The sequence below is a fragment of the Danio rerio genome, chromosome 5 (assembly GCF_052040795.2).
Source record: "Danio rerio strain M-AB ecotype USA chromosome 5, GRCz13ab, whole genome shotgun sequence".
Taxonomy (NCBI): Eukaryota; Metazoa; Chordata; class Actinopteri; order Cypriniformes; family Danionidae; genus Danio; species Danio rerio.
The window spans coordinates 70,894,652-70,921,532 of record NC_141025.1 but is presented as its reverse complement, the minus strand read 5'-3'; the positions used below and the strand labels follow the sequence as shown (position 1 = coordinate 70,921,532).

General features: G+C 36.2%; 1 protein-coding gene across 6 annotated transcripts in view; it reads left to right on the top strand.

Moving 5' to 3' along the window:
- Positions 1–274: 274 nt before the first annotated feature.
- Positions 275–26,881, top strand: part of LOC147844482 (uncharacterized) — a 107,698-nt gene continuing 81,091 nt past the window's right edge. For 2 of the 6 annotated variants that reach the window (XM_087254666.1, XM_087254667.1), the window contains exons 1-2: positions 275–329; positions 10,815–10,932. The gene's annotated coding sequence lies outside the window, so the exon portion shown is untranslated. Of the gene's footprint in view, positions 348–10,768; positions 10,933–26,881 lie in introns of all 6 variants that reach the window. The other 4 variants (XM_087254671.1, XM_087254670.1, XM_087254668.1 and 1 more) reach the window with 3 other exon arrangements.

Genomic DNA, 26,881 nt, shown 5'->3' with positions numbered 1-26,881 from the left:
CGACATAATATAGGCTAATTAGCAAATCTGTCGCAAAGAAAAATTAATGTACATTTTTTAACGCAAACTTTAGATTTGACTAGTTTTGTAGTTTATTAATATTAATGTGTCAGAAAATTCTGTTTACCAAGGTGAATTTACATTTTTTTCCGGATAAAGCAAGCAAGACTGACTGGGGTGATTTTGATAACTGATAATTGAGTTTGAACAGTAGAGGGCGCTAGAGCCGTTTCTAATGCTTGTTACACATATTGTAACGTCGCACCTTTTGCTTGGTCATTTATTTTTCTCACCCACTCAAGTCTTCAAAGCTGTTGCTAATTTCTAAGGTAAATTTGATCGTTGTTGTTTCCTCTACTGTTGCTGCTAAGGAGCTTACATTTACAACACAACTCGCAAAAACATATAAATCAACGTTAATTAATCCAGTCATAAGCTGTGTTTAGGTAAGGCGAGGTAACGTTATTCAGGAAGAAAGTCACGTTACTGTTTCTGAAATTGAAACAAACAGCCATTGAAGGTATTTGCGTTTAAAACAATTTGTCATACCAATGTCGTTTTATTCGGTGAATTTTGTAGTAACAGTAAATATGTTAAACAGGAGTGGCACCCAGGTTTTTGCTCGCTCACCAGTCACAGTAACAGCTAACGTTAGTGGTTTCACAAAAGATGCTAGTCACTTAACGTTAGCACTACTAGTGCAGTTTTGTTGACCAGAAATTAGTTCATTAATTTTCCTTCGGTTTAGTCCCTAATTTATGCATTTTATATTAATTTAGGTTTACTTTCCCGTGCTAAAAATGTACTTGAGATATTCGAGCATCAATTTTAAATACAGATTAACATTATATACAATTTATGACTGTTTTTAGATTTAATACGTTGTGCGTAAAAGTCCCATTTTATGAAAACATGCTATTTTATTGTATATTGTAAAGTGGGTTCATAAGATTAACTGAGGTAAAGGTGAAAAATTCAGAGAGAGAAGTGCAACACACTTTGCTCTCCCATGCCTGTATTTCACGTGCTTTCTAATCCCAAATTCAATCCAAAACGATATCACCAAAGTGGCTAGTGGGAATCATGGGAATACTGCTGACATTCTCCCAAATTTGTAGGGTTATCGGGTGTTAATGTCAAATCTTGATTATCACGTAAGTCTTAAAGGGTTCTAAATTTTTAAACAAGTGAAGGTAAAAGATGACAGAATTTACATTTTTGAGCAATCTTCTTAAGTTAGACTTATTTTAAATGTCGGTTTTTGTACAGATGCTTATATATATATATATATATATATATATATATATATATATATATATATATATATATATATATATATATATATATATATATATATAATATAACTTAATTATATATATATATATATATATATATATATATATATATATATATATATATATATATATATATATATAATATCATAGCAAAGCTCACATTTGCATGGAATTGCTCATATATATATATATATATATATATATATATATATATATATATATATATATATATATATATATATATATATAAATAGAGAAACCATTTCTAAATTTTTTGTGTAAGCAAGTATTTTACAGTTCTTTAAAAAATACTTATAAATGTCTCTGTTAGTGTTTCAAACTATTATATTTAATTTACCAAAATCACACAAATGGCAATTTTACAGATGTCACATCCATAACAACACTTATTCCTCATAAATGCAAAAATGTCAAATAAAGTAAAGTCAACCATTTTTGTTCTATTGTGAGTCGACTCGTATCTGTTTGATTAGCATTGTTTCTTTTGGGTTGTGCAGTTTACTTGACTGAATTTCTACAAAATATGTTGTATACTGTAAACTCACAAACGTTTTTGTCACATCCATAACGCATGTTTATTTTCCTCATTTAAAATATAAAAAATGTTTACAGATTGATTTCTGATCCCATAACTCTGTAATTAGTTGTTTTGGAAAATATAAACAGATGTGTCAATACACTGAAAAAAATTATTCAGAGATGACTCCTTGGATTTACTCAATTTTTTAAGGTAAAGTGGTTGTAAACAATTTATCTGTGTTGAATTTAAACAAACAAATTAAGTTGAACATTAATAAACTTAATTTGTTTGTTTAAATTCAACACAAATAAATTGTTTGCAACAGTTCTGCATGCAACACTTTTTTCAGTGTATCTTAACGTATACTTTCTATATGAATTTAATGTTTTGAGTTTTTACTGCAAATTTTACACCTGTAACGCTGGAATCTCAAAACATAAATTCACATAGAAAGTATATGTTAACATTATATTGAAACATATGTTTTTATATTGTCTAGAACAACTAACCAGAGAGTTATAGGATCAGAAAAATATCAATCTGTTAACATGTTTTGTACTTTAAAGGAAAACAAACATGCGTTATGGATGTGACCAAAAAAGTCTGCAAGTTTACAGTTTACAACATGCTTAGTAGAGATACTGTGAATGAAACTGCACAACCCCCCCCCCCCCCCTTATGGCTAATCAACAGGATAAGAGTTGGCTCACTACAGAACAAACATGACTGACTTTATTTTTATTTAATATTTTAGCATTAATGAGGGAAAATCTTTGTTATGGATGTGACACCTCTGCGTCATGGATGTGACTGGTCTGAAATTGCCATTTGTGTGACTTTATTAAATCAAATAAAATTGTTTGAAAACATAGACAGAGATATTTTTGAGTATTTCTAAAGCACTGTAAAATACTTGCTTACACAAAAAACAGAAAAGGTTTCCATGGTTTAGTGAAAACAATTATTTTTTCTGACAAGGTTGACATTTGCATGGAATTGCTAATATACTGTATATATATATAAATATACACACACACACATACAGTATGTATATATATATATATATATATATATATATATATATATATATATATATATATATATATATATATATAGATATATATATAAATAAATAAATATACACACACACACACACACACATACAGTATATACACACACACACACACACACACAAACATACAGTATATATACACACACACACACATACAGTATATATATATATATATATATATATATATATATACACACACACACACACACACACACACACAGTATATATATATATATATATATATATATATATATATATATATATATATGTATATATATATATATATATATACACACACACACACACACACACACACACACACAGTATGTGTATGTATATATATACACACACACATACAGTATATATATATATATATATATATATATATATACACACACACACACACACACACACAGTATATATATATATATATATATATATATATATATATATATATATATATATATATGTATATATATATATATATATATACACACACACACACACACACACACACACACACAGTATGTGTATGTATATATATACACACACACATACAGTATATATATATATATATATATATATATATATATATATATATATATATATATATATATATATTAGGGGTGTCTCAATAAGGTTTTTAGCTTCCGAGTCATTTTATTTTGAGTATCTACCAAAACCCAATCCGATACTTCTATAATACATTAATAAAGAAGAGCGAAGAAACAGATCCAGGATATTCCTTTTTTTTCATTTAATTCACCTTTTTTAACCATCAACAACTCTGTTAACAAACATTCATTCATTCTTTTTCTTGTCGGCTTAGTCCCTTTATTAATTCGGGATAGCCACAGAGCCGCCAACTTATCCAGCAAGATTTTATGCAGCGGATGCCCTTCCAGCCGCAACCCATCTTTGGGAAACATCCACACACACATACTCTCATACACTACGGACAATTTAGCCTACCCAATTCACCTGTACCACATGTCTTTGGACTGTCGGGGAAAAGCGGAGCACCCGGAGGAAACTGCCGCCTCTGTTAACAAACAATCAAGTAATAAATAAATAGCATAATACTTTAGTGCAACAGTAAATATAAAAAAAAATCTAATATTTAAACAAATATTACCTCAATTTAAAATAACCCAGCAGGCAATCCCAAGTTTGCATATCTCACAGTTTGCCATGGCAACATTGTCGTCATCAACTTTATAATACCTCCAGACCTCATACTCGCGCTTTTCGCTTCAAGCTGTTCTGTGTTCTTCTTTCTCAGCATTTAACCAATAGTGTCTCTGCAACAAAGTGACATCATGCCACACATGTTGCTGGTTCTGTGAAGTCAAGAAAGAAGTCTAACTCTGTGCCACAGCATAACTATAGATGTGCTAAAAAATAATGAGAATATACATATATTCACATCTCTATATTTGATTCCTGTTCGGGAGGTAACATCCAATTCCAATCGAGCATGAAACCGCATGATCAGGTGCGATTTCCGATCACATGATCAGATCTGGACATATGTATTTTTATTTATTTATAGAAGAGAGATTAAAGTCATATACAGTACTAACACATAACAAGCTATTATTGGATGTTTAAAGCCTTTTTTCTATTATTTAAATAATTTTTTTATTTAAAATAGACTTAATGACAAAAAAAATATGCTGGAATTCAAACCAAGCTTAAATTATTCCTTTCAAAAAGTGTCTTGAAACCAGGATTTAAGTAAAAACACATTTATGTGTAAGCATTGTGACATCTTGCCCCGATCGACAATAATCATCATTGGTGCCTTCATTAAGCTGGAACTGAAATAGATTCAGTTACAATTCATGAGCCATTTTTGAGATAAATCATTAAGAAATTTAGTACATGACTGATTGTATTTTCACAGGCTGTGGCCTTGTTTCAGGTTTGATATTGAGAGCAGACCCTCTGGCAAAACAACTGGCAGCTAGCTACCGTTTTCCTCTCGTCTTTTTGTTTTCTTCCTCCTTGAACACAACTCATTTCCCCAGCCTTTAGCTAAGCGATGACTGCTCTGTAAAGGAAACATTATTTATAAACAAATACTGCCTTCCTCCTTGGCCGCAGTAGCTTGAGATGCTTCGGGTGACTGCAGAGTTCAGTCGCTGGTCGGTGAAGATACCTCAGATATACCATTTTCACAAGCCTCTCCTTGACATTCAACGCTGGATTGGATTGTTGTTTAACCTTTTTATTCATTATGAGCCATTATATTTCTCAGCCTCAGACATGATGCCTAACAAAAAAAATCAGGAGTTTCAAAACTGTGGATTTCCACGTTCTTTAAACAATATTATATTCTTCAACAGATTGCCTCTAAGCCAAGCTGCTGTGATGTCAAGGCCCTTCGTGGAAGAAAAAAAAAATCTTTTGTATTTACAATTGAGACAATGAGCGCTTTTTTGAATCAACTAAACAAATAAATATACATGAATAGCGAGTGTGTTGGGGGTGTGTCGACTTTTACATTTTAAAGGGACGTTTCATTCAAAGATTCTTTAAAAAAAAAATTATATTGGAAAACAAATGAACATATTTTAGATCTGGGTGCCCAAACTCTGTCCTGGAGGGCCGGTGTCCTGCATAGTTTAGCGCCAACTTCCTTTGACAACCTCTTAATTGGGGTTGAAAATAAACTCTGTTGGACACCAGCCCTCCAGGACTGAGTTTGGACTCTCCTGTTATAGATAAAATTCCAGAGCTTCTTCATCCTCCATAGACAACAATGGTCTCGAGACGTTCAAAGTCCAGAAAAGGAACCAAAAACATTGTCAAAACATTCTGTGAGACTTCTGTGCTCAAACTGTAATCATGTGAAGCTCCAAGAACACTTTTGTGCATCCAAAAATCTGTAAAAACAACTTTGTTTGCATGTTTCCGTGTCAGATTGCAGGCAATACAATGTTTGCATTTCAAGCTGTTGACTCTAATGGCAAAACAGTGTAATAATAAATGTGCAACCTAACCTGCCGCGGAAGAGAATACAAAGGTGTTCTTGGAGAAGGCATGGGCCGGTGTAAGTTTCTGATGGTATGATATAACCTTGAATAAAAATATCAGGTTTCACAGTCTTGTTTACTGCTGTAAAATTATTTCTTTTTAATTCCTTACATTTATATAGCGCTTTTCTGGGCACACAAAGCACTTTAAACAATAGGGGGCGGATCTCCTCATCCACCACCAGTGTACAGCATCCACCTGGATGATGCAACAGCAGCCATTTTGCGCCAGACCGCACACCACACACCAGCTGATTGGTGGAGAGGAGACAGCGATGAAGCCAATTGGAATATGGGGAGGGTTAGGAGGCCATGATGGACAGAGGCCAGTTGGGTAGATTTGGCCAGGATGCCGGTTTAACGTCTCATCCGAAAGACGGCGCTCACTGAGCAGTATAGCATCCCCATCACTATACTGGGGCATTAGGACCCACACAGACCGCAGGTTGGGCGCCCCCTGCTGGCCTCACTAACACCACTTCCAGCAGCAACCTAGCTTTCCCATGTGGTCTCCCATCCAGGTAATGACCGGGCACAGCCCTGCTTAGCTTTAGTCGGTGACCATGTGAGAGTTGCAGAGAGCTAGCTGCCGGCTAATTTTTAAATGTCTTAGCAATAAACAAAACTTTTTTTCCCATTTAATACAATATATTACATTTTAGAAAACATTTATAATATTTTGGAACAGTAAACATGTCAGGCTACATAATTGAAATAAAACATTGACTTCTAGTATCTTCATTGGCTTCAAAAACACAGATTTCCTTGCAACACATTCAAAAACACTTAAAATCAAACCTTACATATTTCTTGGAAACGTAAAAAACATTTTTGTGGTTTTAATACATTGACTTGTCCAAACTGCTGTAAACCTTGAAACCTGTTATCTTGGAGTTTCATTTGACTAAAGCTGAACCACTGAAGTCACTGAATGTTTTAACAATGTTTTTGGTCCTTTTCTTTTAATGTCTTGGGACAGTTTCTGTCTATAGATTGTATTTCATCTAAAACATCTTAACTTGTGTCCTGAAAAAATACAAAATTCTCAGAGGATTGTAATAACATGAAGGTGAGTAATTAATAATAGAAGTTTATTTATGTGAACTAACCCTTTAATACTTCAAAACATTACCCTGATTAAACAAACTGATTGTTTGTACCTTTTGCCAATTAAAGCTGCAGTAGTAGTCCAGATCTTCTGCTGGCATTTTAAAAGTTTGACAATGCAAGTCTTGTGACATTGAAATGAAAAATCACAGCCTCGTCTTCATCTGTTTAACTCAATATGGTGTCTGAAGGCTCTGCCTGATACACCAAGCTAATAGTATGTGAATGTCTTCATTATAGCTCTCTGGAATAAAGAAAAAAGCATTGATAAATGTGAGGAAAGAGTGATAAACATGATTCATAAACAAAATGGTAATGGTACATCCACACTACCAACAATTGGTTTCAAACTGGATAAATCCACCGCTTGAGAACAGTCATGGCCACATATTGAATAGTCATTTCAAACTGAAGTGCTTTAAAAGCGGCCACATTTGCCCAAGCCCATTTTTAACCTTTGCTGTCTCATTCACTTTCGTGACATAATGCCACTTTGAATACTTGGTTGCAATTTGCTCTGAGTTCACCTCAGTGCAGTCTTTCAAGAAATGTGCATCAACAGAGTACAGCAGCCACAATGCATGTCCTACAATCACCAACTTGAAAGCAAAAATGATAAATGGGGCACCATGCAGCAGGTGGATCAGCTAGGTTGGATCAGCTGTGTTGGATTACACTGTAAAAAAAAAAAAAATCTGAAAAAAAGGTCAAATGACTGGCAGCTACAGCTGCCAAAAGAAAACCATAAAATTACGGTAAAGTTTCTTTGTTGAAATAAAGTGCAAAAATGAATAAATCTACAGATATTTCCATCAAAGTGTTTACAGAAAAACACTGTTATTTTACAGACTTTTCCCAGATTATTATGATCAAATCCATTCAATAAATTTACACACTAAGAGTTTTACAAAGAAACAGTTATTTTACAGACTTTTCCTAGATTATTATGATCAAATTTGTTCAATAAAGTTACACACTAAGAGTTTTACAAAGAAACATAATGGTAAGACAAGACTTAGCAATTGGTGCATGCATATGTGCTGCTTTTAAAGTCCATGTAATCAGTTCATAACGATCCTCCAACTGTGTGTTTGTGTGAATCAGTGGACTCCGGAACAGGTGCATATGAGCTGATTTTATTTTATTTAATGAACAGATTTGATCGTAATATTCTGGGAAAAGTCTGTAAAATAACAGTGTTTCAAGAGTTCACATTTAGCTGATGATCTATCAAAAGCTTGTTTGACATGCTGTCCCGGGAGAGAGTCCCGAGCTCAAGGGATCCTCGAGCCCGGGGCTTCCTCCCATTCGCAGAGCTAGAGGGGAGTCTGAGCTCGGTGGATCTCAGAACTTACCGGCTGCGGTAGCTTAGAAAACACGTGAGAAAGGGGGCTAGACATGTGCTTGATTGTTATGCATGATGTATATCTTTAGATGGTGGGAGGAAACCGGAGAAAACCCACGCGGACACTGGGAGAATATGCAAACTCCTCACAGAAACGCCTACCAGCTTGGTGGAACCAGGGCCGGCAGTGTTCTTGCTTTGGGGCTCACAGTGCTAACCACTGGGCCGCCGTGCCATCCGATCAATGGTAAAGGAGGAGAATTGGGCGGGAAGGGGGTTTTCTTCCAAACAAAGATAAAGTGGACTGAAAACTGTGGTTATTTATAGTAGCTTAGGGCTCATATGATTGGAAGATAATGATTAGCTATTACGAGATCGGCCGTGATTAATCATAAGCACGTGATCCTCTCGAAATTAGTTTATAAACAAACTTCACTTTTCTGTAAACATTTTGATGAAAATATCTGTAGATTTATTTTTTTGCACTATTTCAACAAAGAAACTTTATTGTAATTTTATGTTTTTTTGTTTGGCAGCCGTAGCTGCCATTCATTTGAACTTTTTGTTACGATTTATTTATTTTTTTTACAGAGCAAATAATTACAATTTATTCAATTCAATTCAATTCAGCTTTATTTGTATAGCGCTTTTACAATGTAGATTGTGTCAAAGCAGCTTCACATAAATGGTCATAGTAACTGGAACAGTGTGGTTCAGTAACTGGAACAGTGTGGTTCAGGTTTTAGTGTTTAAGTTCAGTTCAGTTCAGTTTAGCTCAGTTCAGTGTGATTTAATCATTACTGAGAGTTCAAACACTGAAGAGCAAATTCATCGATGTGTAGCTCTACCAATCCTGAACCATGCGAGGCAGTGGCGACAGTGGAGAGGGAAAAAAAAACTTCACCTGATGGGAGTGAAGAAAAAAAAACCTTGAGAGAACCAGACTCAGTTGGGCACGACCATTTTAATTTCTCCGCTGGCCAAAAGTCTTGTGCAGAACTTCATTCAATTTATCATCACAATTTATTACTTTAATTTTACGTAATTTTAAATGTTCTTAAAAAAACAGGAAAAAACACTTTAAATAAAACGCCAATTTTATTGTATAAAACAGGAAAATTGCTGTAATTTGTCATTAATTATATAGTACATAAAATAATAGTCAAGCTATTAATTTACAGATATTGTTTGTAATTTTTATGGACTTTTGATTATAATTTAAAATAACAAAAAATACTGTATAAATAATACTGTAATTTCCCTGTATAAAAAACAAAAATGTAAGTAATTTGTGTTAAATGATATAATATAATGATATTATAATATAATTTGAAATGACAAAAAATTACTGTAAAAAATTTAGAAATATTTTTGTAAAATTCGTTTTATTATTATTTTTTATAGTGTAGGGTTGGAGCAAAACCATGCAGCCGCGGCCCTCCAGGAATCGAGTTCGAGACCTATGTGTTACATGTTTTAATTGTGACACAGATGCCACAAAATCAATTACAAAGAGTTTTAGGTCCCTTTGGTGGGATATGAGCGACACCACAGTCCTCTTTAGTCACTGCTAGTTTTCTGACATCACTTGGGTGTGTTGCAGCATTAACTTGACTAACGTTTATAGCTGTAGTTGATAGCTTTAGTTGAGGAGTCCAGCAAACTCATTGGCATATTGAAGGTCTTGATGCCCCTGCAGGAAATGTGGGAACGGTTAAAGATCAATGTAGCACTTTAAGAGAGTCAACCTCAGGCCACACTTTGAGTCCATCTCTGTGGGGTCGACTTTTCGAAGGAAGAGGGTGACGAGGTCAGCCTTCAAGTCCCATCAAAAAGAGTTTCTTCACTCCTTCAGTCTGTTCTCTTCCCTGAAAAGTGGCAGGAACACACAGACAATGATTTGTCACCAGAAATGGCCCTGATAATTTCCAATTTCATGGGAGCCGGAGAAGAGGCCAGGATGGTCAGCCACAGCTGGAAGTGTGTGTGTCCACTAAGGGCCATGCCATTGTTAGAGCACCAGCCCGCAGGCCACTGTGTGTGCGGGACGCTTTTACTCGAAGCGCCCCTACTGCCAAATGTCACCATTAACCATGCGCTGCAAAATCGGAGGCATTCATGAGCGACGCTCCTCATAAGCCATAAAAGGGGTCATCGGTGAGGGTGACTCAAGTTCAGCAAGTCAGATTCAATGGTGTCATGCTTGTTCTGCTCTTTGATGTGACGTGTGTGGAAATGTGGCTTCTTTCTCACACTTGTTAGCGCTGTCAATCATCTGATAGGATCTCTGGTTAAACAGTTATCTGTTCTCAATGCTAGCACTGTGAAATCAATGATATTGTTGTCTGATTGTCAGATAATTGAATCAAGAGTTGATTTGTGAATGTGATCCAGCCATTTCTCTTTTCTCTCGTAGGCATTTTTGTCTCCTCTTTCACTGAAATACAAAAGGGCTCCTGTTCTGGATGATGATTGGTCAGCACAGGTACATTGCAGTGCAGTACCCATCAACCAACTATTTACCTTAGCACTAGGTAGGCTGACAAATGAAATGAAAAGTTTTCTTTTTATGTGTGTTGATGTATGATAGGAAATACAGCTTTTTGAAAATCTGGAATTTGAGGATTCAGATAAATCCTAATATTGCAAAAATCACATTTAGATTTTTGTCAAAATTATGTTCTTAGCAATGCAAATTACGAATCAAAAATAAAGTTTTGATATATTGACAGTAAAAAGTTCACTAAATATCTTCATGGATCATATTTATTGATTTTAGGCAGTACGGTGGCTCGGTGGTTAGCACTGTCACCTCACAGCAAGAAGGTCGCTGGTTCGAGTCCCAGTTGGGTCAGTTAGCATTTCTGTGTGGGGTTTGCATGTTCTTCCCATGTTCGAGTGGGTTTCCTCCGGGTGCTTCGGTTTCCCCCACAGCCTAAAGACATGCGGTTCAGTTTAATTTATGTATGCTTAATTGTCCGTAGTGTATGAGTGTGAATGACTGTGTGTGGGAGTTTTCCCAGAGATGGGTTGCAGCTGGAAGGGCATCCACTGCGTAAAAACATGCTGAATAAGTTGGCGGTTCATTCTGCTGTGGCGACCCCAAATTAATAAAGGGACTAAGCCGAAAAGAAAATGAATGAATGAAAAATTGCCTGTAGTATATGTGTGTACATGTGAGTGTATAGGTGTTTCCCTGTACTGGGTTGCAGCTGGAAGGAGATCCGCTGTGTAAAACATATGCTGGATAAGTTGGTGGTTCATTTCGCTGTGGCAACGGCTGATGAATAAAGAGACTAAGCGAAGGAAAATGTATGAAAAGTTTTCCATTGATGTATGATAGGACAATATTTTTACATTTTCAGAATTCAGAAAAATCTATATTGCAAAAATTACATGTTCGTTTTTCAGAATTTAGTTTTTAGCAATGCAAATGAAAAGTTTTGATACATTTACAGTAGGAGCAGTACAAAATATCTTCATAGATCTTGATCTTGTTATAATTTTGGCCATAAAAAATATGATTTTGACCTAGTCACTCTATTTTTGACTATTGCCAATAATTTACCGGTGTAACATAAGAACTGTTTTGTGGTCCAGGGTCACATATTGTAAGCTTAAAGGGCATCTTTGTGTTTTTGATCTCAAACATAAGATATGATGATTTAAAATCTTCAGTCAATCCTTCCAATGAAATTGACTCTGAATCATCCCCTGAATCATTCATGAATCATCTTATGCTTTGCAAAAACTTTACTCAAACCTTGATAAGAATTATCATTATTATGCATACTGTAGGCGACGCAGTGGCACAGTAGGTAGTGCTGTCGCCCCACAGCAAGAAGGTCACTGGTTCGAGCCTCGGCAGGGTCAGTTGGCGTTTCTGTGTGGAGTTTGCATGTTTTCTCTGCGTTCGCGTGGGTTTCCCTCACAGTCCAAAGACATGTGGTATAGGTGAATTGGGCAAGCTAAAATTGTCCGTAGTGTACAGTATGAGTGTGAATGAGTGTGTGTGGATGTCCCAGACATGGGTTGCGGCTGGAAGGGCATCCGCTGTGTAAAAAAAAACATGCTGGATAAGTTGGCTCCATTCCTCTGTGGCGACTCTGGATTAATAAAGGGACATAGAAAAGAAAATGAATGAATGTATACTGTATTTATGCCCAAATCTGAATATTTACGTATGTATTTGTATAAGGGACACTTGGTGATTTTGAGCATTCTACCAACATCCCTTTTAAAGCTATCCACTTTTTTGTCATTCATTTTCTTTTCAGCTTAGTCCTTTTATTAATCAGGGGTCGCCACAGCGGAATGAACTGCCTACTGATTGGAAGGGCTTAATATTCCAACTTAATATTCCAGTTGCAATTTATTTCCCTGGGAAACACCCATACATTCTCATTCACACACATACACTACAGACAAGCTCACTCAATTCACCTATAGCGCATGTGTTTGGACTTTGGGGGAAACCGAAGCACTCGGAGGAAACCCTCGCGAACATAGGGAGAACCTGCAAACTCCACACATGATTCCCAACTGACCTAGCCGAGGTTTGAACCAGCGACCTTCACTACGCCACCCCTCCTGTTTTTAAAAATGACCAAATTAATGCACAAGTCATTTTCAGTTACATTACACTATATTCATTTTGAAGAGAGAAAAAATACAAATGAAGCAATTCTGGAATACAAAAAAATTGTAGTTGATTTAATGTACAAAAAAAAATAATAATAATGAATGGTGTTATTTCAGCATATCAGTTACAGGTTGAAAATGCAGCCTTGTCACAACTTCAGCAGAAATGCCAGCAGGATCTTAGCATTTATGGAGAAAAATTGTTTAAACATTCATAAAAAGTAAAAAAATTATATGGCCTTAATATTTATATAATTTTGTGGGTATTGAGAATTTAGCTCAACCAAAGGAATGTGTTTTGAATGTTAAATAGATGTCATAAATTGAACGCAAGGCAAAATTTTGGCCGTCAGTAAAATCTAATATACATCTAAGAATAATCAGTTGATTATCTTATCTAACAATTCTAATGTTATCACTCGATTGAATGGGCATTATCAGTGGTTATCAGCTGATAGATATGGGCCAGTAAGAGCATTCTGTGCCTCCTGGTTGGCTCAGAAGGCTGTTATCATCCATCCACATGGCTAATCAGCCTGCTGCCAGAAGTTAACGAGATTTATTATTTATTAAGTTCCCATTAATTGTATTTTATTGACGTCTATCCCTACCCCAACCCTGAACCCAACAGTCACAGTAATGTAAAAACAGATCTGGAGTCCCTGTTAGTATAGCTGATTAACCACGATAATTATTTATATAATTTATTACATATTTTATTAACGTCTGCCCCTACCCCAACCCTAAACCCAACAGTCACTATAATATGAAAACAGAACTACATCTGGTTCCTTCTCTATCAGTATAGCCGATTAATCATGTGGATGGATGATAACAGCCTTCTGAGCCTACTAGTAGGTACAGGAGGCCCCGGCTGTCCCACATCTATAAGCTGATAACTATTGATAACGCCCATTCAATCAAGTGATGACATTCGAATCGGGTGCAATAATCCAATACTACACTAGCCATCAAATAAACTAGAATAAATAATGTGAAGTCTGTCTAATCAGCCTATTTAAGGACTGCAGCAGTCAATATTTGATGTGGATCAAGAATAGCATTTGGAAATTGTTTAAAACAGTTGAACAACACCCATTCCTTGTCTTTTTGAAAACTTATTTTGATCCACTTCAAATGTTGACCACTTTAGTCAAATGTTGGAATATTGCTAGTTGTCTATTAGATTATTTCACTTACAAATTTAGCCTTGGTTTAGCCAAGACGTCTATGTTTGGATGTCTATTAGATGTCAAAAATGCTGGGTAAAGACAGATGAAAGGAGCGGAGCTATTGGGTTTGAAAGATTCAGTTTTTGTAATCATACACTGTTAATGACATTTGAGTCTTTATAATGTAATACCACTTGCCTCAACCCATTTCACAAAGTCAGACCTACTTACTACAACTTTCCGCATAGATCCACCTGTTGCTCGTATCTTGTCCGAGCTCTCAGTTGATCAGTTGCTCTTACTCTTATCCCTCAATACCTGAGGGATCTGTCAGCATCGGCCCCTCCAGCTCTCGACACACTTCCTACAGCCCTTTATCCCCGACATGAAATCTAACATTTGCTCTTATTGTCGATGTTGGATAAACACAAGAGCTTCTTTGATCATGGCAAGAGCGACCTGTTGATGTTGTGAAGGAAGGAGAGGAAAGAGAAGGAGGGGTAGATTATGCCTCACAGTGCTCCAGGAAGTGTGACCGATCTGCCGGTGATTTCTATTGTCTTCTGTTGTGTGATTGACACGACGGCAAGAGCCCGAGGGACGGTCATCGACTCCGTCCTCAGATTTCTCTCGAGGTCACGGGTTAAATCAAGGCATATTTTGGTTGGTCTAGATCAGAAAGCGAGCGCTTCATGATAACCAGTATTGACGGAGTACATTTGAATTCGAGGACTCGAGCAGGTTGCTCAATTTATTCCGCTCCTTTTCTTTTCCTGCTTTTCGGTTTCCCATCCTCTCTTGCCTATGCGGCTAACTTTTTTCTCCATTCCGTCCTCTCTTTCCCCTGCCACCAGTTTCTTTTCTCTGGGCTCTTAGGGACTCAATTGAAGGGCAATGAGGCAGCTAATGCGCAGAAAGATAGAAATTTACTTGCTTTAAGTTCATGCTGCAGACCTTTCTGAAAGAGAGCATTCAGCTGCCCGCCGCTCCACAATAAGAAGCGATTGAATAAAGCCTGCAAGCAGGTTCTTAGCGGCTACATGATGGTTCAGTTCACGGCCCATTTGCCTCCAATGCTCTCCTCTTTCTCCCCCGCATATTTTTTATCTTTTCCTCTCTCGCAGAATGACATCTTTCGGCCGGAGCCCCCTGCTGAGGAGGTTTAAATGAAATGCATTGATACGGGCACAAGAAGCAATTTGTCTTTTGAACTGTTCCAAGGATTTAAAGAGAGTCAGGGTAGAGAAAATGCGAGAAAACGATTGAGAAGGTTGCCAGAGATAGCTGTTACGCTGCCTTGTGCGACATCCAGATTTTTTTTCTTTCCTGTTCGTTTGTTTTTAGAATGAAGCATTTTATGTTGCTGTTTATTTATTTATTTATTTATTTATTTCTTATAATAAGTGGCAGGTGCATGTGCTTATGAAGAACATCTCTCTTCACATTCAAATAGATTTCTCTCTTGTATATCAAGCTGTATAAAAGCTCCAGGGACGAGTATCTCCATGCAGAAAATTACTTTTCTTTCTTTTTATTGCTCACTCTCACTCGCTAAATACAGTTGGGAATACCACTGATCGTTCAATGAAATCGCAACAAAGGTTTTAATTAAAGACAGAAATGCACTCTTCTTCCCGTCACTGTTACATGTTCTCATCAGATCAAGTATAAGTGACCTCACAAACTAAGCGTCATTTAACCTTTATAGACCGTCTCTGTCTACATGTCATGCGCTCTTTCGCTCTCATTTACCCTTTCTCACCCTGAGTCTCCCGCTCTCTCTTTTCTCTCTCAAGTCTCCAGCTGTGAATGTTTGTTCAGGTGGAGTGAAACCATCAAGATGAGAAAATATCATTGAGCTGCTCTTTCTATTCTATTCTCGTTGGATTCACTGCCCCCCTCCTCTCCATTCCATTTTCTGTGACTCTATTTCTGTCTTTTCTGATCTGCTTCTCCTTCGCTATTACAGCCTGAGGCTGCAGTCTGGAGACCAAAGGTCTGAGATCACAGAGAAAATATAAGATTACAAATCTAATTTAAACCTGGAAATATATTTTTTTTAAATCTTCTACATTAAACTTGTTGTGGCAAAATCAGGTTGATTTTGTGTATACTTGTGTATACTATATCGTTTCTCAATCCTGGTCCTTTCGCACCCCTCCGCTGTATATTTTGCATGTCTCTCTTATTTAACACAGCTGATTTAGATGACCAGCTTGTTGGCAGCCTTCAGCAGTGAGGTCTGTTAAGGCTAGCACTAGAGACTTCCAGTCTGAAATGAGAGGATGACAAAAAATGTATAACTGGATGCAGGTCTGTGGAGGAAACTGTCTGAAAGGCATGCCCAGGTGCTAACCCGGATTGTATCCAAAAAACAAAACCACACAGCCGAATTAAATGTGCTCAACTCAACTCTCCTGATTCAACCAAAGCTGTTTGTTGAGAGCTCCACATGGTTACTATACATGGCTGGGCTGCTATAGCTAAACCTATGGTCACTCATGCCAAAATCAGTTTCAGTGGAGCCAGCAACAAAAATCTTGAGCTGTGGACAATGTGAAACATATATTGTTCTCTGATGCCTCCATGTTCACAGTCTTTCCCACATTCAAGAGAGTTACAGTGTGGAGAAGCCACAAAGAAGCGTACTATCCAGAATGTTGCATGCCTAGTGTGAAACATGGGGGTGGATCAGTGATAGGCTGCAAGATCATGTTATTCCTTAGGCCCTATACTTGTGCTAGATGGGCGCATCACTGCCAAGGACTACCGAGCCATTCTGGAGGACCATGTGCACCCAATGGTTAAAAAATTCTGTCCTAAGGTGCAGTGTATTAAGATGATAATGCATCAATACACACATGAACATGAAAGTGAAGTTAAACATCTCACATGGCCTGCAAAGTCACCAGATCTAAATGTTATTGAGCCACTCTGGGGTGTTTTGGAGGAGTGAGTCAGGAAACATTTTCCTCCTCCAGCATCTCGTATAGTGTGACCTGGCCACTTCTCTGCAAGAAGAATGGCTCAAAATCCCTTTGCCCACAGTGCAGGACTTGTATCTGTCAAATCAATGCTGTATTAACCACAAAATAACATTCTACACCATACTAATGAAATATTGTGGTCTAAAACCAGGTAATTTGGTTTCATCCAACCCCTGTAAGTAGTCTAATAGAAGAATGACAATGGTTGGAGCAGATAGTCCAATGCTATCTCATGGCAACTGGTAAAGTTTTGATTCAGTGGCTAATTCTTATGAATTTGTATGATCTCATTTGTACATTTTAGCACAATTTGCACATCCCCAATGATAGTTAAGTTTAGTGGTGTTGTTTGGGGCCACACATTGAATTCGTTTAAATTGGTCAGCTGATCACTTCAGCTAATAACAGCACTACAAGACCTGACTGAACTATCGCTGCCATCGATTAACTGTTTATTAGTAGTTATAAAGTATGATTTCATGCTACATCCTTAATCCTACCCAAAACCTAAACTCAATTACTACTTTACTAACTGTACATTAGCAGCTAATTAGTAGTTAATTGAGCTAATAGTCTTCATTAAATGGTTTGTTAATATCATGAATTGTGACTCAAAGTGTTTCCAAATATTCAAAACTCATTCAAAGTTATTCAAAAGCAAACACTATTTGAAGAAAAAACACTTTTACTGTTTTATAAATTGTTCATATTGTATTAAATTGTTCAACGTGCTTATTATGAAAACATGTTGAATTTTCATCCCGCCCTCAAACCTAGTATCATTCATTCAGCTATTTATTTTCTTTTCGGCTTAGTCCCTTTATTAATCTGGGGTTGCCACAGCGGAATGAACCGCCAACTTATCCAGCAAATGTTTTACGCGGCAGATGCCCTTCCAGCTGCAACCCATCACTGGGAAACACCCATACACACTCATCTTTGGACTGTGGGGGAAACCGGAGCACCCAGAGGAAACTCACATGAACATGGGGAGAACGTGCAAACTCCACACAGAAATGCCAACTGACGCAGCTGAGGCTCAAACCAGCGACCTTCTTTTTGTGTGCAATCATGCTACCCACTGCGCCACCGTGACGCCCAAGTAAATCTATTTAAAACATAAATGATCAGCAATTTGATATCCATCTAATACACTGTCAATCCAGTTTGTAACTACTTTACATTTGGGAGAATAGTTTGCGAAGTCGTAAAGGTGAAAATTCACCCCAAAAATGAAAATTTGCTGTTAATCTACTCATCTTAAGGTCATCCAAGAACTAATTACTATTAGAATGATCTTTTATTTTAGTGAATTAACTCCAACTATCATGGTAATACATGAGCATTTAAAGGCATAGTTTGCTCTAAAAGTAAACATTTGCTATTATTCTAATCCTCGGGTCATCCAAGATGTATTTGTTTTTATTTTGTAGAACAGAAAAGAAAATTTCTTAGCTGAAACTTTGGCCAATGCTACTAGCACTTTGCACTTTAAGAATCGAAAAGCAAATACAGCAACGGCACAATTTATGAAGTGAAACAATAAATCTCAACATTATTTACAAAATATTTAGCTTTAATCCACAACCTCAGCAAGCAGTATTGATACATTCCTGCAAACTTGCACACATGTAAGCCGATGCTGTATGTATTTTTAGAAGCCAAAGGTATTCATTTTGTATTGCCTGTATGTTTTTATTAAAATATGTAAAAATTGTGTCTCAAAGTGTCAGTATAGACATTAACTTGCATTTAATTGAATCACCATGGGTCATGGTTAATCTAAATGAATGACCTCTTGATTAAATTTACAGCAAATGTCTAAATTTAGGTGAACTGTGCCTTTAAATTCTCATGAATTCCCACGATGGTAGTGATAGTTCACTCGAATTGAGGATCATTTTAATTGCTTTTTCTTGTGGCATTAAAGTCTAAATACTCTCAAATGTATCATGATTCCTAAAGCTGACATTACAAACCACTTTATTTAATTTAAACTTTGAAGGTTGTCCTTTGGTTACATTATACAAATGCTTCTCAACAAGCACTTCACCATAAGTAGGAAAAACTCATAATTTCATGCATAAATATGAGTATAGTACAGCAAAATATGAAAAAAAAACACCAAGATTATAAACGCAAATAAATAAATAAAATATTTGAACCTTTTGAATTGAAACCCAGAACGAGACGTATTTATGTACTCTGAAAAGCTGCTTTATTTTCCCTCTTCAGTCAGATTTTTGTTTTCATTCTTTTCTTTTAACCTCAACGCAGATCACAAGCGTAATATGCGAATAAGTCCAATGCAAATAGCTATTAGAACTAGCATTTGACAACAAGCGCATTTAAATAGCTAAACGTCTCTCGCAAAAGGCCATGAATTTCTCGTGCTGCAAAGAAAGGACACATGGCTATAATATTTTCTCCACGGCTGCATCTGCGGTGCATTGTGTGCGCGCTGTGAAAGAGAGAGATCCCAGCAATCCATATTGATAGACTGCGAGACAGATTGCGTGTAGAGAGACTGGGCCTGGCTCATTCACAGTACCACTTCATTTATTTGAAGTTTTAATCTAATTATTAACTATTTTGGGGGATAATAAGCTTTGCGGCTGTAATAGGCGAATTGTATGGCTGAGCTCTTGTGCCGTTGAGAGCGCCGGTACAGAGGCCAATCCTTGGGGGGGTGAGGCCGCTGACAAAAGCACTTGTCCAAAAATATTTTGTCAAGTCTTTTACGCGCCATTCTAACAGGGCTTACATTGGAGGCCTGAAAAGAGGATGAGAAAGGCGCCTTTAAGGCTTGATTGGCAACTGCAAACACACTAAATGCTAATGAACCCCAGATGGATTGAAGATTAGCACCATAGTGTTTTCTGCTCTCTTTCTCCCCGTCCACAAAAGTTTCTCTCTGTCTCCGCAAATCCCCCCTCTCGTCGTCCCCCCACCACCACCGGATCACCTCTGCAGTCTGCCACCCCTGTTCCCACTCCTAAGCCCTTTTATTGCTCATTTCATACTATTAATAACCCGGAGGCGGAGAGGCGGACAGTAATTAATTCATGGGATCCAACCCCTTGATCTGGCCAAAGGAGGGGCCTTTGTGGTGAGACCGAGACGGGGGCCGGAGTGTGTGCAGGTGGGGGAACGATCTTGCATCCGTATCCCGACAGAAGGATACTCGGGGTGTTGCTTCCGTCCTCGTTATCTTGCTTTAAGTCTATTTTTTTTTCAATCGCGCACGTTTCGCCAGAGCCCAATGCCACGCACACCCCATGTTAATCTCCATCCACGCAGTCTTCTTCTCCCTCCTTTTCGGACCCTGCTGCTGTATAGAGCTGGTGGGACAGAAGCTGCAGTGGCACATGACAAAAGCAAGGCATGAAATTCAATTAGGAAAGGGGTCTGCTCGAGATTTCACAGCCTTCACTGAAGAGAATAGCTTTTGATATATTGGTACTCCTATTTACAGCCCATCTAGGCATTGCTCTCATTAGCAAGCACCCAACCTCCGGCCCTCCCTTTCCCTTTCTCTCTCTCTCGCTCTTTCAGAGATCTGGCTTAGTTACGATATATATGTATCTAGTTTTGTTTTGTTGGACCATAACATTTTTGCTAATGAAATTTAATTTCAAATCAAACACAGTGTTTACAGTTTTTTTTTTAAATAATTTGTTACTTTGTGAAAGTGACTCCTTCATGGTGTATTTACTTATCAGCAGAGCCAGACAGAATCTGAGGACAGTAATTGCCATTTCTGCACAAAAGTTTATCAAAAAATCTGCGGATTTATATGGAATGATATGGGCAGCATGATAACTAAAAAAAAAGAAAATTCAATTGACTCTTATGATAATATAAAGCATTTAACTACTTTTGTTTGCAGGTTGCATTTTAATTTTTAAAGCATAATCTGACACGAGTTCAATTATAACATATATTTTCTAGGGTTTTATTTAGCTTAAGCAAATAGCAGCATCACCTAAATAAAACAGAGCATTTTGGAGAACATTTCGGAGGCTGCTGATGCACAGCATGTCTGCCACGTTTTACACGTGTAAAAGTGAGCTTTATAGAGATTTGAAAGTGAAAGCAAACCATTCAAAAGGCTTCTGTGTCAAGGCTTTAATTACTACTCTAATTAAAAAAATAGACCTTGATAGATGGTAGATGGTCTGCTAGCTTCAACCTTGTGCAAGAACAGATCAATTTTCTCACTAGTTCAGTCTTTCCACATAAAAAGTCCACTATGTAAATACCGAATCTGCCATGACAAGACCACAAATTGCTCATAATGGTAACAGAAGATGAGACTCTGATAAATTGAATGCACATTATGCACAAAAAAAAACCTCATAAATAATTAATAAAATATTATGTGTCAGTGTGGGCAGACCATTTTTCCCCATCCTTAAAATAACAAAAGTGGATTTGGAAACACCCTAAATGCATTTGCGCCATATTCGAATTAAGGTGGATATCAAATCTTGATGCTTTTTTTTACAAATTGTGCCATGATAACTTTTGGCACTTGATGCTGGAAATCAACATTTGGAAGCTGTTTGGTTGGATGTTTGTAGTAGTGTCTACACAGCCATATTATAGTGGTATTAGGCATGGGACAATAACCGATTTCAAGGTATACCGCGGTTTGGAAAAGTCAAGATTTTAAAACGGCCAAAATTTTCTGTAATACCATTCCTAAGGTATGTGTAGGAATATTTTTTTTTTATTATTGAAAAGGTCTCCAAAGATGTTGTTTAAAATTTTAAATAAATCTGTGCTTTTGAAGCTAATGAAGACAGCAGAAGTCAATGATTTAATTATTTAGCCTGACATGTTTACTGTTCCAAAATATCACAAAATAAAATATATTGTGTTCAAAGTGGAAAAAACCCAGACATTTAAAAAGAACTTATTTTAGAGCAGTAATCGCAAAACCGTGATATTTTTATCCGAGGTTATCATACCATCAGAATCTTATATCAATGCATGCCTGAGTAGTATTACTAGACACGTTGAGTATTCTTATTTTTTCTTATGTTAAATCAGGATACAAATCCCAGCAATTTTGTAGCCAACCGCATCTTGATGTAGTAGTGTGGTTTCCCCATCCACCAAATTGATTGACAAGCAAATATTACCATGTCTCAGTATTAACGCATATAATCATGTCCACAGAACAGGATTTGAAAAGAAACTTGGATTAAAAGATCTGTTTCAACTATCTGTGATCAGCTGCACCTAAAGAAGTTTACCAAGTTTAAAACGTTTTTAAAACAGTACACGTTAGTAACGCTGAAAAGACAGTAAACTTGCTATGTAACTCGTTACCACTGCTGCAGTGTACACAACTATAAACGAGGACGCTTCAATCACACAACAGGAGTCCTGGTTTGTGGACGTAACATCAGGTTTATTATGTATAGTAGCAAAACTGATCTATACAGCAGTGTATAATAACTTGTATCCAGTCACAATTGTTGCAAGTAGACGTGCAAAAGCAGTACAAAGTTAAATGTGTGAGTGTGTGCACTGCAAACTTTGTAATGACGTTTGTGTGTTCTCATTCATCGTTGCAGAAAGGCTGAATAAACCACAACAAAATACATCAAATAACCATTGGGAAACTTCCTCTTAGCAGACACATAACATCATAAGACTTTAATATTAGGTTAGATTTAGGTCGCCAGCATCTAAGGACAATGTTATTTTGACGTCCAACAACGACGCAAAATGATGTTGATATTTTGTTGATTTTTAGGTTGTGTTGTAAAGTGACCAAAATACAATATCGAGCCAACATCTTAAACCAATGTCATATTGATGTCAACTACTGACATTATTTTGTTAGGTATGGCAGCCAAAATCCAACATCTGATAGACGTCATATAGTGGTAACGTCCACACAACGTCAAGCTGTAACATCTATAATGTTGATATTTTGTTTTTAGGCTCCGTTAGAAATCTGTCCGACATAGGACATTGACTTTGGCCTGACGTTGGGTTCTGACGTCAACCTGATTTTCATTTACAAACAAAATACAACATCCCACGACGTCGGGGTACAACGTCAATCTGACATAATGATGACATCCTTTGCCTGCTCTGCTGGTTTAGTCTTACTGTGGTATTTTTGATTCAGAAACTCTATCTCTGCTTCTTTCTTGTCCAAATTGCTGTTTGTGTCTTTCATTGTGTTGTGCCCCTTTGACATAGGAAAAGAAGAAATGTTGGATTGGTGGGCGGGGAAACCCAGCTCATTTGCATTTAAAGGCACAGACTACAAAAAGAGCTTCAAGAGTTTACACTTAGCTGATGATTGATTATAAAGCTCGTTTGTTCCGGGAGAGAGCCCTGAGCTCATAAGCTCCTCGAGCCCGGGGCTTCCTCCCGTTTGCAAGGCGAAAGGGGAGTTTGAGCTTAGGTAGATCTTGAGAACTCCTCTGCTGTAGTAGCTAATGAACAGATAGTGATTGCTCTTATAACATATCTACTTACTAGGTGCATGTCTGATTTAGATTAGTCAATTCACTTAAGTTGTTTGGTTTTGGACGGTGGGAGGAACCCGGGGGAAACCCACATGAGCAAGGGGTGAACACGTAAACACCGCACAGAAACGTCGGCTTGCTTGGTAAGGACTAGAACCAGTGATGTTCTTGCTGTGAGGCAACAGTGCTAAGCACCGTGCCACCCGTCTAGGAAAGGAGGAGGAGTTGGGGTGGAAGGGGGATTCTTCAAAACGAAGATGGCTGTGATATGGAACTAAGGGTACTTAGAGTGGCTTAGGAATCGTCTGATTGGTGAAAAATAAATTGGATAATGAAGGACTGTCTGCAATCAATCATAAGCACGTGATCCTCTTGAAATTAGTTTATAAACAAACTTCAGAATTTCTGCGAACGCCAAAATTGACATTTACATCAGGCTAAAATAAATGATCTGATTCGTTTTGTGAGCTGAAACTTTCTCACATTCTGGAGACACCAATTTTGCATCTTATAAAAAGGGTCAAACAGGAGCTCTTTAATGACAAGGAAGATGTTGCAGACGCCATCATTGTGCATCTCGGCTTGTTAGTCCTGACAAATGATCGTTTCTTAAAGAGCTCTGTGAAGTTATGATCCCCCACCCTGCTCTTTTTGTTGTCCGAGGCCCATTGGGTAACTGATGACTGGGAAGTAATTAGTCCAGGCTTGAATGTTGGCAGGTACGGGCAGCTGTCCTTTGTGTGGACGTCAGTGTGTGCTGTGTGTGGACGGTAAAAGGCGAGAGTTTGTATACATGCATGCGTGGGAGGGTCCCGTGGAGGGCGTAGGGCAGACTGAGCCCATCTGTTTGACTGAACCCCCCACAGCTGCGCCCGAGTGGGACACTCTAGAAGGGCTTCATGGGAGCCATTGACAGTGTAGTGACATGTAATTGTTACAAATAGAAATCGAATGGACCAGTCCCTATTCGTCATATTGTGTAAAGAGGCTAATATTATGGCTTAATCATCTTCTATTTGCAGTACTTGTTTGAACTTTGACATATGCCTGGAAGTGACTGATCGGAACGCAAGGTTTGATTTTGATCACTGCGTATACACACGACACGGATATGTTTTTTTCAACATAGGGTCAATGGTGTATAGTAGGAGGTCCAAAATAATGAAATGTCTTGCACAAATGCTGAACACATTAGACAAAGTCTGTGTTCTTAGAAATGCAACTTTGCTTATTCAACAGCTGAGTAAATAGTAATTCATAATTGTTTAAAATCACATATTTATTTATTTGTTTCTCAAAAGTCTCAAAATAAATAGTATTTTTATGTAGTATTTATAAATGTATTATTTTTTATTATTATTATTATTAATTATTATTATTATTGTTATAATTATTATTATTATTAACTACACATGTCTTGCAATCAAAGGTCTCAAAAGCCAAAATAAATAAATTAATTAATTAAAACAAATAAGGGCCCTAAAGGTTGAAAGAAATAAGTTAATTAATTAATAAATATTCATTATTATTATTATTATTATTATTATTATTATTAAATAATTTAATTATTTATTTTAACCTTTGAGACCTTTAGTTGCTAGACAAATATGTGTATATGTATTTGTGTGTATCTTTATTTTTACAATTAATAATTTCTACCTTTGATTGCAAGAGGTGTTATTTTGTGTAGTTAAGTTAATAATAATAGTAATAATATGTTTATAAATACTAACTAAACAACACTATTTATTTTGAGACTTTTACGAAGTTTTATTTGTTTGTTTACTAATACCAATAATAATAAATACCTATTAATTCATTATTTAATTTATTTCAATCTTTAGGACCTTTATTTGTTTTCATTTAAAAATGTATCGATTTATTTCAGCCTTTATTTCAAAAGTTAATATTTCTACTACTACTACTACTACTGCTACTACTACTAATAATAATAATAATGTTAATAAATACTAAATAAAAAATACTAATTATTTTGAGACTTGTTTGTTTACTATTATTATTATTAATAATTATAATAATAAGTAATACCTATTAATTAATTAGTCTTGTTTACGTATTTATTTCAACCTTTAAGAACTTTATTTGTTTTAATTTTTATATTTATTTATTTCAACCTTTGATATCTTTAATTGCAGGTTGTGTTGTGTAGTTAAGTTAAAAATAATAATAATAAATAAAAAATACTGTTTGTTTTGAGACTTTTAAGAAATGTTATTTTTTGTTTATTACTATTATTATCAACAACAACAACAACAACAACAACAATAATAATAATAATAATAATAATGACTATCTATTAATTTACTTATTTATTTCATCATTAAGGACCTTTATTTGTTTTAATTATTTAATTAATTAATTTTGTTCGACTTTTGAGACCTTTGATTGCAGGACATGTGTTGTGTAGTTGTTAATAATAATAATAATAATAATATATTCATAAATACTAAATAAAAATTTGTATTTTGTTTAGACTTTTAAGAAGCTTTATTTGTTTGTTTACTTTTAATAATAATAATAATTCTGAATACCAATTAATTAATGAATTAATTTTACTTATTTATTTCAATTTTTAGGACCTTTATTTGTTTGTTTTGTATTATTTATTTATTTTTTAAACTTTTGAGAACTGATAGCAGCACATACATTGTTAAGTTCTTAATAATAACAATAATAATCTTTAAAAATACTGTTTATAAATTGATTTATTAATTTTAACATTTGACACCTTTGCTTTGCAGTGCTGATATACATAGGTTTGTTTGTTTTCATTTCAACCTATAGTTTAGTCTTTGCTTGAGGGACAGTTAAACCAGCTTGTCAGTTTATTTTGAAGAAACGACATTTCACTTAAGAAAATGAATCCATTACTGAAGTGATTCAAGTCAATACGAACTGCATATTATTTTTGAATACATGAATAGTCCCATACAAAACATCCTAGTCATCATCATTATCTCACTGACCCATAAATGTTTGATACAATAAGAAATGCATTTCTGATGGACAGCCAGAGTCAGACTTAATTAAACCTGCATATAAAGGGTGCTTTGCAACATGACAAGTGATTGAAGCACGCCAAATATCTCGTTTCAGAATCTCTTATCCCAGTAGAGCAGTTTGACCCACAGTAAATGGGTTTGTTCAGGTAATCGGGCCTTTAGAGAT